The sequence below is a fragment of the Pongo pygmaeus genome, chromosome 18 (assembly GCF_028885625.2).
Source record: "Pongo pygmaeus isolate AG05252 chromosome 18, NHGRI_mPonPyg2-v2.0_pri, whole genome shotgun sequence".
NCBI lineage: Eukaryota > Metazoa > Chordata > Mammalia > Primates > Hominidae > Pongo > Pongo pygmaeus.
Window position 1 is genome coordinate 2,023,104 of NC_072391.2, and position 13,178 is coordinate 2,036,281.

Genomic DNA, 13,178 nt, shown 5'->3' on the forward strand with positions numbered 1-13,178 from the left:
CTCAAACATTAGTGAGCAGACGAATGGCCCAGGAGTCTTGTTAAAATGCAGATTCCGATTCAAGGGGCTTGGGAGGAGCCTGAGGTCCTGCCTTTCAAACCAGCTCCCAGATGGGGCTGATGCTGACACCAGTAAACTCCCTTTGCACACAAGCCTGTTTAGGCTGGGTCTTCTCCAATTTGCACACACAGTATCCCAGCTATGACATTCAGGAACATCAAGCTTGTTCTTTCCTGCCCCTTAATGCTGCTTTTTGTTCTGTGCCTTCTCTTGAGCCCCTTGATGCTTTTTGTTCTGTGCCTTCTCTTGAGCCCTGCCCTCTGCTTGGAATACTGTCTGCCACCTCTTCACTCCTCCTCCAGGAAGCCTTCCTTGACTGCCTGCTCTCCGCCCTCCAAGGACTCTCAGGAGCAGACTTTGAGGAGGAGGCTCCAGGGCAGAGGTTCTTGGCCTTGGCTACAAATTAGAATCACCTGGGAGCTTTAAACCACCACCCCCCCCCCCAGCCCCCGCCTTCACACCCCAGACCAATAGAACCAGAATTTCTGGGGGTGGGACCCAGCACTGGTGTGAGATGAAGTAGGTCACAGGTGTCTCTCATGCACAACATTTACAAAGTATTGGCGGCATCTGATGTCTCCAAACCCGTTGGTAAAATTCACTGTAGCAGTTCATCACAGCCAGGTGCCGCAGCTCATGCCTATAATCCCAGCACTTTGGGAGGCTGAGGCAGGTGGATCACTTGGAGCCCAGGAGTTCAAGACCAGCCTGGGCAACATGGTGAGACTCCCATCTCTACAAAACACATAGAAATGAGCCCGGTGTGGTGGTGCACGCCTATTGTCCCAGCTACACAGGAGGCTGAGGCAGGAGAATCGCTTGAACCCGGGAGGTGGAGGTTGCAGTGAGTTGAGATCGTGCCACTGCACTCAAGCTTGGGTGACGGAGCAAGACTCCGTCTCAAAAAAAAAAAAAGGCCCCAGGGCCGTCATCTGCCCCTTCTGCCATGCGAGGACAGTGAAAAGATGGCCATCGAGGAGGGGGCCCTCACCAGACACAGACCTGCCTGTCCTGGAGTGTGGGTGTCCGGCCTCCAGAGCGTGAGAAAGGCATTTCTGTTGCTTACATACCCCTCAGTTGATCTTGAAACAAGGAATTGTTTAAGGAAGGAATTAGGGCTGGGCACAGTGGCTCACACCTGTAATCCCAGCGTTTTGGGAGTCCAGAGTGGGAGGATCACTTAAGCTCAGGGGTTCAAGGCCAGCCTGGGCAACATAGGGAGACCTCATCTCTACAAAAAATTTAAAAATTAACTGGGTACGATGGTACGTGCTGTGATCCCAGCTACATGGGAGGCAGAGGCAGGAGGACTGTTTGATCCCAGGAGGTGGTGGCTGCAGTGAGCTGTGTTTGCTCCACCGCACTCCAGCCTGGGCAACAGAGAAAGAGCCAATCTTAAAAAAAAGAAAGAAAGGAATTTCCTTTCTTTATAAAGTCCATAAAGGTAGGCCTTTATCAGTGGGAAGGAGGCAGAAGAGCCAGGGTCCAAGGAGAGCTGAAGACAGAAGTGACCCTTTACTCTGGTGGTCCTGAAATTAGCTCAGGAGCTCTGGCCAGCAACATGCTTTGGTTCAGCTGCAGACAACTGGGCCCGACCTGGTGAAGGAGGGCTCCCATTGCAGTGAGTAGACTCTGGCAGTGGCTGCTACCACAATGGCCTAGCTGGGTTCTAGGCCTGCTCTGCCGTGAGCCTCTCCAGTCTACGGAGGGGAGGGGCACAGCTCTCCCTCCACACCCATCCCAGCACTAATTCGAAAAACGTTCTGGACCATGTGCGGTGGCTCACATCTGTAATCCTAGCACTTTGGGAGGCTGAGGTGAGTGGCTCACCTGAGGTCAAGAGTTCGAGACCAGCCTGGTCAACATGGTGAAACCCCATCTCTACTAAAAATACAAAAATTAGCTGGGTGTGGTGGCATATGCCTGTAATTTCAGCTACTCAGGAGTCTGAGGCAGGAGAATCGCTTGAACCCGGAAGGTGGAGGTTGCAGTGAGACGAGATCGCACCACTGCACTCCAGCCTGGGCGACAGAGCAAAAACTCCGTCTCAAAAAAAAGAAAAAAAGAAAGAAAGAAAAGAAAAACGTTCTGGCCCCTCGCCTGAAAGCCCCCTGGAAGAACATCTGCCATTTGCTCTAATTAGATTAGGACACTTGCAAGTGTCCTAGTCCCTGGAATAACCGCTGTTAAGAGTTCCCTTTGACATTTGCAGGGGAAGAATCCGCACCCATGTGTTCAGCCCGTCCTGCTCTCAACGGTTTCCCTCCCGTGGGGCCTGCGTCTGGCCTGCCCTGGCCCCACAGGTAACGCCCCCGACCCGGAAGGCACTGTGGACCCAGATGCACAACTGACCTGGAACACAGCTGAGTGACATCAGACTCAACATCAGGCGCGGAGCTGTTTGTTCTGTTGGAGAACATTCCAGAGATTCCAGAAGCTGGCAGGGCTTGGGGCTCACCCGTGTTTCTGTGCCAGGAGCTCTCCCCAAGCACCTGCTGTGACTCAACAAAGCTGCACTGAGCACAAGATTGGGTCAGGCCCCGCGAGGGGATCAGGGAGGAAACTCACAGACAGGGGGTCGCTGCTGTGGGGCAGAGAACGAACTGGTGCTGCCTGTGCCTGGTGGGCAGAGCCTGGGTTGTCGGAGGCACATTCAAAAAGTGGGTTCACTCAGTCTGTTCTGTCATGGGATCAATGGGCCCCCTTGGAAAGTTCTGGAGTGAGGGACCCATCACTGAGGGTGTGCTAGTGGCAGTCCCGCTCTGTCCCTCAGGCAGGGTGCAGTGGCGCAATCTCAGTTCACTGCACCCTCCTCCTCACAGGTTCAAGAGATTCTCCTGCCTCAGCCTCCTGAGTAGCTGGGACTACAGGCGTGAGCCTCTGCACCCGGCATACACGGCTTTTAAGTCTTACATTGTGCACCAGAGAAGAGTCAAACAAAGCAAAATCAGCAGCAGAAAGCACCCCCTTGTTTCTCTGTACACACGACCCAGGTGTATCACAGAGCAAACACGGTGAAAGTGTGCACGCTCGGGAAAGGCGCAGGAACTGACATTTTACCAAGGTCCCTAAAGGGGCAGAAAACAGGCCCTGAGAGGCACAGACGCCAAAAATGATTGTCAGGAATCAATGGGAAAGCGTGTTTGTGCGGCGCTATTGGCATCTGATGTGTTTGTTATAATTGGCTCCCGCCAGCCCTGTCTCCTTTATTAATTGCACATATTCCTCTTGACGAAAGTGACATGCTGATGGCAGCAACGTGGGCTTGAAGACAAGGGTGCCTTTCGATCTATGCCTAAGGTCACATTTGTGACCCGAACCTAAGACAGAGAGGAGCCCAAAGGTCACTTCTCCTCCAGGAATGTCTGGATGGGTGACTTATTGGAGCAGCTCACCTAATTGTACCACCTTGAGGTAGCCACATAGTGACAGTTTTCCTGGGTCCCTTAAATCATGATGCTCCATAGGATGACTGCCTGAAGCCGTCCAGCAGCTGGAGTTTCATTCTGTAGACAAGGAAAACAAGGCCATTCTGAGAACTTCTGGAATTCAACCACTCAATCCACCAGTGAATGCTAAGATCGTGGGCTCAAGTTCAAGGAGAAACAGGATGTGCACCTGATACCAAAGTATCAAAACAGAAACAGTGATCTGGCTGGGCGCAGTGGCTCACACCTGTAATCCCAACACTTTGGGAGGCTGAGGTGGGCGGATCACCTGGGGTCAGGATTTCGAGACCATCTTGGCCAACAAGGCAAAACCCCGTCTCTACTAAAAATACAAAAATTAGTTGGGCGTGGTGGCGCATGCCTGTAATTTCAGCTACTCGGGAGGCTGAGGCAGGAGAATCCCTTGAACCCGGGAGGCAGATGTTGCAGTGAGCCGAGACTGCGCCACTGCACTCCAGCCTGGGCGACACAGCAAGACTGTGTCTCAAAACAAAAACAAACAAAAGAAAAGATTGATCTTCTTTGAGGCTGGGCACAGTGACTCATGCCTATAATCCCAACACTTTGGGAGACTGAGGCAGGAAGATTGCTTGGAGCCAGGAGTTCAGGACCAGCCTGGACAATGTAGCAAGACTCTGTCACTACAAAAAATACGAAAGTGAGCTGGGTGTGGTGGCAGGCGCCTATAGTCCCAGCTACTTGGGAGGCTGAAGTGGGAGGATTGCCTGAGCCCAGGGAAGTCGAGGCTGCAGTGAGCTGAGGCTGCGCCACTGCACTCTAGCCTGAGGAACAAGGAGATCTTGTCTCAAAAAAAAGAAAAAAAATAAGAAGAAGAAAAGAAAAGAAAAAGTGTGACTGGGCACGGTGGCTCACGCCTGTAATCCCAGCACTTTGGGAGGCCACGGCAGGCAGATCATCCGAGGTCAGGAGTTCAAGACCAGCCCGGCCAACATGGCGAAATCTATCTCTACTAAAAATACAAAAATTAGCCGGGCATGGTGGCGGGCACCTGTAATCCCAGCTACTCTGGAGGCTGAGCCAGGAGAATCATTTGAATCCGGGAGTTGGAGGTTGCAGTGAGCCGAGATCATGCCACTACACTCTAGCCTACATGACAGAGCGAGACTGTCTCAAAAAAAAAAAAGAAAAGAAAAGAAACAACGCTGTGTCTAAGTGTACCCAGGCAGTTCAAACCTGTGTTGGTCACGGGCCAACTGCATTTCATAAGAAAAAGGTTTTTTGATTTTGTTTTGAGACGGAGTCTCGCTTTGTCGCCCAGGCTAGAGTGCAGTGGCGTGATCTCAGCTCACTGCAACCTGTGCCTCCCAGGTTCAAGCGATTCTCTTGCCTCAGCCTCCTGAGTAGCTGGGATTACAGGCGTGAGCCACCACGCCCGGCTAATTTTTGCATTTTTAGTAGAGATGGGTTTCCCATGTTGGTCAGGCTGGTCTTGAAGATCTCACCTTGGGTGATCCGCCCGCCTTGGCCTCCCAAAGTGCTGGGATTACAGGCGTGAGCCTCTGTGCCTGGCCAGAAAAAGGTTTCAAAATGTTTACAAAAGAGAAATTTAAAAAGCTAGGCTTTCCCATCACCTTCTGGAGATAGCAGGCCACCTGATGTCAGTGCCTTCCTGCACTTCATCCTCATAACTGCTCAATCGATAGCTACATCTTTGTAGTAAATAATTGTGTCCATGGGGCTTTATTGGTCTCCGGCACAGGAGTTGTCAGGACCACTTTTGTCAGCAGAGCAAAAGCATTGATTTTCTGCCCATCCGTCCAGGGCACAAACTGACCAGTTGCCGGCGGCCAGGGTCAGAACTGGAGGGATCAGCCCCGGAACCCAGAACCCCTCCCAGCACTGGTCCCAGCCAGGGTGGATGAAACGTTCTCTCCCTAGTGAATCGTATTCCGGTGCAGTGTAACTTCCAAGAAAGAGGCCAGGCAAGGCCGGGCGCGGTGGCTCAACGCCTGTAATCCCAGCACTTTACAAGGCTGAGGCGGGTGGATCACTTGAGGTCAGGAGTTCAAGACCAGCCTGGCCAACATGGTGAAACCCCGTCTCCGCTAAAAATACAAAAATTAGCTGGCATGGTGGCGTGTGCCTATAATCCCAGCTACTCGGAAGGCTGAGGCAGGAAAATCGCTTGAACCTGGGAGGTGAAGGTTGTACTGAGCCAAGATTGCACCACTGCACTCCAGCCTGGGCAATAGAGTGAGACTCAATCTCAAAAAAAAAAAAAAAAAAAAAAAGGCCGTGCATGGTGGCTCATGCCTGTAATCCCAGCACTTTATGAGGCCGAGGCAGGTGGATCACTTGAGGTCAGGAGTTGAAGACCAGCCTGGCCAACATGATGAAACCCCGTCTCTACTAAAAATACAAAAAAAAATTAGCCGACGTGGTGGCGGGAGCCTGTAATCCCAGCTACTTGGGAGGCTGAGATTTGCTTGAATCCAGGGGGCGGAGGTTGCAGTGAGCTGACAGATTGCACCACTGCACTCCAGCCTAGCAACAGACTGAGACTCCATCTCAAAAAAAGAAAAAAAGAAAGAGGCCAGGCACAGCAGCTCATGCCTGTAATTCCAGCAGTTTGGGAGCCTGAGACAGGTGAATTGCTTGAGCCCAGGAGTTTGAGGCTAGCCTGGGCAACATAGTGAGACCCTATCTCTACCAAAAATGTAAAAATTAGCCAGGCGTGGTGGTGCAAGCCTGTGGTCCCAGCTACCCAGGAGGCCGAGGTGGGAGGATTGCTTGAACCTGGGAGGCGGAGGCTGAAGTAAACCGAGATCGCACCACTGCACTCCAGCCTGGGCAATAGAGTGAGACCCTGTCTCAGAAAAAAGAAAAAGAAGAAAAGAAAGGGTGAAAGCACCTTTGGTCCAAAGAGGATCTCAGGGAATCACAGGAGGGTTGTTTTGCCATTTTTTGGGGGCCTGAGCCCTGGAGGCCTGTGAGCATCGGAACACCGGGCGGGGCAGCAGGTGGCCATGCTGCTGGCTGGAAGCACTGGGTGAGGCTGCAACCTGTGTGTGCACCGAGAGCTCCCAGCTGGCAAATGCACACTCTCACGACTGACTGTGAACCGTTCCTGACAGTTGTGATGTGTTCACAATTGCATTGTATTGTTCTTAATCGCTTTGTAAATACAACCTGTGTGTGCGTGCTCTGCAGGTGAACATAGATGGTGCCTGTCCCTGGGGAGAGCAAAAGAATTAAACCTCGGAGTTTGAGAGACACACTCTTCTCCAGAACGCAGCCCCGGCGACAACCCCAGGCGGCCGAAGGGACATGGCAGCAGCAGGCTGGGCCGACCACAAATATTTGCACAGGTGAACACTTTAGAAAAGGAAGTCAAATGTAGCATGCGTGTGGCTGGGGAGGAGACGATGAGCCTCATGGAGCCCCACACCCTGGGCTTTTGCAGGGAGCAGCCACAGCCTGTGTTCACACACAGACCCAGCAGCCAGCCCCCGTTCACGCCACAAACCAGCCACAGACAGGCCAAGGTCACCCGTGGCCTTGTGGCATGGAGCCCAGGGTTAATTCAGACCCGATGGCCAGGCACAGTGGCTCACGCCTGTAAATCCAGCCCTTTGGGAGAGCAAGGCAGGAGGATCACTTAAACCAAGGGGTTCCAGACCAGCCTGGGCTGTCTGGATCCCATCTCTATAAAAATTAAAATTAAAAAGTAGCCAGGCTGGGGTGCAGTGGCTCACGCCTATAATCCTGGCATTTTGGGAGGCCGAGGTGGGCAGTTCACCTGAGGTCAGGAGTTCAAGACCAGCCTGCCCAACAACATGGTGAAACCTCATCTCTACAAATACAAAAATTAGCCAGGCATGATGGCAGGTGCCTGTAATCCCAGCTACATGGGAGGCTGAGGTGGGAGAATCGCTTGAACCGGGGAGGCAGAGGTTGCAGTGAGCCGAGATCACGCCATTGCACTCCAGCCTGGGCAACGGAGTGAGAGTCCGTCTCAAAAAAAAAAAAAATGGGAGCTGGGCGTGGTGACATGTGCCTGTAGTCCCAGCTACTCAGGAGGCTGAGGTAGGAGGATCGCTTGAACCCAGGAGGCCGACGCTGTAGTGAGCTGAGTTTGAGCCACTGCACTCCAGCCTGGGCGACAGAGTGAAACCCTGTCTCAAAAAAACAAAACAAAAAAAGGATGGGCCGGGCGCAGTGGCTCACGCCTGTAATCCCAGCACTGTGGGAGGCCAAGGCGGGTGGATCACCTGAGGTCAGCAGATTGAGACCATCCTGGCTAACACGGTGAAACCCCATCTCTACTAAAAATACAAAAAATTAGCCGGGCATGGTGGTGGGCACCTGTAGTCCCAGCTACTCGGGAGGCTGAGGCAGGAGAATGGCGTAAACCTGGGAGGCGGAGCCTGCAGTGAGCCAGTGAGCCAGTGATCCGAGATCACACCACTGCACTCCAGCCTGGGCAACAGAGCAAGACTCCATCTCAGAAAAAAAAAAAAAAAAAAAAAAAGGGCCGGGCACGGTGGCCCATGCCTGTAATCCCAGCACTTTGGGAGGCCGAGGTGGGTGGATCATGAGGTCAGGAGTTCGAGACCAGCCTGACCAAGATGGTGAAACCCCGTCTCTACTAAAAAATACAAAAATTAGCCTGGTGCGGTGGCAGGCACCTGTAATCCCAGCTACTCGGGAGGCTGAGGCAGGAGAATGGCTTGAACCTGGGAGTCAGAGTCTGCAGTGAGCCTGCAGTGAGCCGAGATCGTGCCACTGCACTCCAGCCTGGGCGACAGAGCAAGACTCAGTCTCAAAAACAAAAAAAAAAGAATTGTAAAATGTATGTTAATATTTTAAATGTTTATTTTTCTTTACTTAAAATGACATTAAGTAGCAAACAGAACCACCATGACAAGCTGAGAGAGGAAGGAGAGAAGGAAAAAGGGATGGTGGAAAAGGGCAAAGCTTTCTATGTTAGTACCTTTCACAGCACTTTTTTTTCTGATTTTTCATTTTGCACTAAGCCCTGAAAATTATTTATGTAGCCAGCCTTGGATATAATTCACACACACAAAAGCTCTTTGGAGCTTTCAGTAATTCTTTTTCTTTTCTTTTTTTTTTTTTTTTTTTTTGAGACAGAGTCTCACTCTGTTGCCCAGGCTGGAGTGCAGTGGCACAATCTCAGCTCGCTGCAACCTCAGTCTCCCAGATTCAGGTGATTCTTGTGCCTCAGCCTCCTAGGTAGCTGGGATTACTGGTGCGTGCCACCACGCCCAACTAATTTTTGTATTTTTAGTTTCACCATGTTGGCCAGGCTGGTCTCAAGCTCCTGACCTCAAGTGATCCTCCCACCTCGGCCTCCCAAAGTGCTGGGATTACAGGCGTGAGTCACCACACCTGGCCGTTCTGGGCTCTTTCTGAGCTCACCGAGAGTCGGGCAGTGACCTCCCTGGGAACAGGGCAGTTCTGAATATGCGTCCTTTGACCCGTCCAAGGCTTGCCAGCAATTCTGGGCCCTTTGCCGTGCTCTCCCCAAGCCTGCATGCATCCCCCAACTGTGCACCCTGACAGGGCCAGCCAGTGATGGACGCCCTAGAACCCCTGATCACCCCCGCACAAGGGGGCTGCCCCCCTTCCCAACCGGAGTCCAGACAGTGAAACCAGGGGCCAGACAGTCTCCAGATGCTTCTCCCCAAAAACCCCGCGTGCTTGGCAGGAGTCCCCTCCCCTGCTGTGAAGCTGCGAATCCATCCTCAGCAGGAGACCGGCTTTCCATCAGATAAGCTGTCGTCCTCCCTCGTGGGAGACAGAAAAGACGATAGTATCTGACCATGCGAGGCTGTCAGGTCTGGCCGGCAATCCCCCTGCACGCGGGGCCCACTCACGGAGTGCTGGCAGCAGAGACCAGGAGAACAAGATCCGCGATTGTTCTCTGCAGCCCCACGGTGGAGCTTGCTTCCCGTCATCAGATCATGAGTGTTCTCTGCAGCCCCACGGTGGAGCTTGCTTCCCATCATCAGATCATGAGTGTTCTCTGCGGCCCCACGGTGGAGCTTGCTTCCCGTCATCAGATCATGAGTGTTCTCTGCAGCCCCACGGTGGAGCCTGCCTCCCTGTCATCAGAACACTTGTGTATGGCATCCTGCTGGCAATAGTTTTGCGTTAACTGCTTTGGTTGACCAACTGTTTTCGGCGGCTCCTCCAGCGAAAAGCACACACAATGTGGCTGAGATTAGGCAGCATGAAAGGAATTCCTCTGCCTCCGAGCCAGAGCCTGGCTTTGAGGGGGAGGATCTTGTCCTGTATGTCCCTGGGAGCCTCAGCAGCGCTCGCTGTTGGCGACTGCATTAGAAGAGTCTCATCATTCCTCAAGAAGTGGGGCTGGCTGGCTCATGCCTGTAATCACAACACTTTGGGAGGCCGAGGTGGGCAGATCACTTGAGGTCAGGAGCTCGAGACCATCCTGGACAACATGGTGAAATCCCATCTCTACTGAAAATACAAAAATTAGCCAGACATGGTGGCGGGCGCCTGTAATCTCAGCTACTCGGGAGGCTGAGGCAGGAGAATCGCTTGAACCCAGGAAGCACAGGTTGCAATGAGCCGAGATCGCGCCACTGCACTCCAGCTTGGGCGACAGAGTGAGACCCTGTCTCAAAAAAAAAAAAAAAGAGGTGGGGCTGAACATCCCAGGCCCCAGGGCTTCGGAGCAGGGTGTCGTCTGCAGGTGGTACATGCACCTGAGGGTCTCCGTGGCCTCGGTGGTCTGCTCTTTGTCCTGTCTGCCCGGTGGCCGCCATGCCAGAGTCCTCTGAGAGCCAAGACCTACCCCCAGCCCAGCTGGAGATGCAGGGCTTGGCACCCTGGTCCAGAGGGTGGGGCCCTGCCTGTGAACCCCAGCAGACAGGCGGCCTCCAGGGGCCACCGTGGGCCCTGCCTGGCATATCCATCCTCACCCACCCAGGGTTTTGACCAAACCTCTTTTACCCAGGCCAGTGTGCCTGGCACAAGCTATGCCCCCAAGTCACCCACGGTCTTCCCTGGACTCCCTGCTCCCACCCTGGGAGACCACCAGTGGGATGGGGTATGGCAGGACCAGCCCTGCTCGGGGAGGGGCCACCCCCCTCCAACATGGGCCCAGCCCTGGACCAGAATGAACCTGAGCACAGTTCACATCTGAGACGCATCCCCGGGACGGGGACTGCGGTCCATGGTTTGGCAAGAGGCCGGAGCTACAGAGGGAATGGCTTCCGGCACACAGCCTTGGACACAAGGCTGGTGTTGTGTGTTTTCTCAGATGCGGCATTTGTGCATTTGGCATCCATTAATCTTCCCCACCCTCCAGAACCTGCCTCTGAACCACCTCCTTATCTAACTCTCACACCACAAGCTCATGTCCCCTGCCCTCAGTCACCAAGGACCAACCGCCAAACAACTAGGGAGATCTGAGGTCCCAGAGCCCACAGGAATTACTCAGACTGACCAGCCCCTAGCCATTCCCCCACCCTGCCCTGCCTTTCCCCTGGAAACCCATGGAAAGGCTCTGAGCTTGGCTCGCCTCGCTCCTGTCTGCTCCTGACCAGCCCTGGAGCTCCCTGCACCAGCCCCGGGCAGCCCAGCCCAGCACGCACCCTCCTCCAATTAAGTGCCTCACTTAACGCCAGGCTATAGTCTGAAAAATACATCATGAGGTGACTTTGTGTCATGAAAACATCACAGAGTTCACTGGCACAAATTTAGATGGCCAGGCACAGCGGCTCACGCCTGCAATCCCAGCGCTTTGGGAGAGACTTCAGGCAGGAGAATCACTTGAGCCCAGGCAGGAGTTTGAGACCAGCCTGAGCAACAGAGTGAGACCTCATTTCTACAAAAAGAAAAAAATAGAAAAAATTCGCCAGGCGTGGTAGCACGTGCCTGTAGCCCCAACGACTCAGAAAGCTGAGGCAGGAAGATTGCTTGAACCCAGGACTTCAAGGCTGCAGTGAGCTGTGATAGCACCACTGCACTCCAGCCTGGGTGGCAGAGCAAGACCCTGTCTCTACAGAGAAAAAAGAAAAGGCCAGACTCTGTGGCTCACCCTGTAATCCCGACATTTTGGGAGGCCAAGGTGGGTGGATCACCTGAGGTCACGAGTTCAAGACCAGCATGACCAACATGGCAAAACCCTGTCTCTACTAAAAATACAAAAATTAGCTGGGCATGGTGGTGGGCGCTTGTAATCCCAGCTATTCGGGAGGCTGAAGCAGGAAAATCACTTGAACCTGGCAGGCAGAGGTTGCAGTGAGCCAAGATCACACCACTGCACTCACAGCCTGGGCAACAAGAGCGAAACTCCTTCTCAGAAAAAAAGAAAAGATAAACCTATATGGCATAGCCTACTACACACCTTGGCTACATAAATTAAAATCTGGAGGGTGCATTTTGAGATGGCTGGTTTTTAACCTAGGTCTCTGGCCCTCGTTCCCTCATTTCGGGCCCAGGATCTTCACTGTCAGATGGATAGTCCTAAGAAAGAAGCATCTGAGGCAGTATCTGGAGAGAATTCTAAGTCAGGAAACAAAACTCTTGCCTTCAGAAATACTAAGTGCCCCAGCAGCCCAGTGGGGCTCAGATGTGCCCTATCCAGTGTGCTGGGAAAGTGGGTCCCTTATGCCACCTGGGCCAGCCCTTCGGTCCCTACTTTGCTTTTTTTTTTTTTTTTTTTTTTTTTATGAGATGGAGTCTGCCTCTGTTGCCCAGGCTGGAGTGCAGTGGTGCGATCTCGGCTCACTGCAACCTCTGCCTCCTGGGTTCAAGCGATTCTGCCTCAGGCTCCCAAGTAGCTGGGATTACAGGCACATGCCACCAAGCCTGGCTAATGTTTGTATTTTTAGTAGAGAGGGAGTTTCACCATGTTGGCCAGGCTGGTCTCGAACCCCTGACCTCAAGTAATCCACCCGCCTCAACCTCCCAAGGTGCTGAGATTACAGGCATGAGTCACCACGTCCAGCCCAGAATTTTTCTTAGCCAGCCTCCATCACCCCACCCCGTTTGTCTGTCTCCCCCACACCTTGAGGCACTGGCAGTCTGCCTGACTGGCATGGCTGGTCCCACTCCAGGGTGCAGGTAAACGTCATCTCTGCACCAGGCTCTCCTGCCGGGGCTCTCCCCAGCTTCAGCTCCCGCCCAGCCCTGGGCCATGTCCCTCTGCAGTTCATGCTTTGCTTTCTTGGCAGCTGGGTGGTTCGCTCATCTCCCCCAACGCTGGGCCTCCGTGTGGTCCCCCCAGCTTGCCCTGTGAGTTCTCAGAAGCACACACTCTAGCCCTGGGTGCCTGTTTGTGGAAGGAAATCCACTGTGGGGCTCTCTCAGCCACTGTCCCTGAGCCTCCTCCTCTTTCTCCAGACCCTCAGTCGGGCTCCACACCGGGAGCACAGACGGAGCACCCGGGAGCACAGACGGAGGAGGGGCCCATGTGCCGGCCAAGGGAATAAGGCAGGCATGCAGGACACAGGAAGGGCAAAGCTCAGAACCCGAGAGCCCCTGAGGACACGAAAGGAGTCTGGGCCTCAGGAGTGGGGACTTCCTGCAGGGGGCGCTGGCGCTGGCCCTGCCCAGGGGCACTGATGGCTTCCCGGTTGCCCAGAGCTGCCCCCAGGGCTACAATGGATAAAACAGAATAAAACAGATTCATCCAGGAACCCGAGGCTGCTCCTG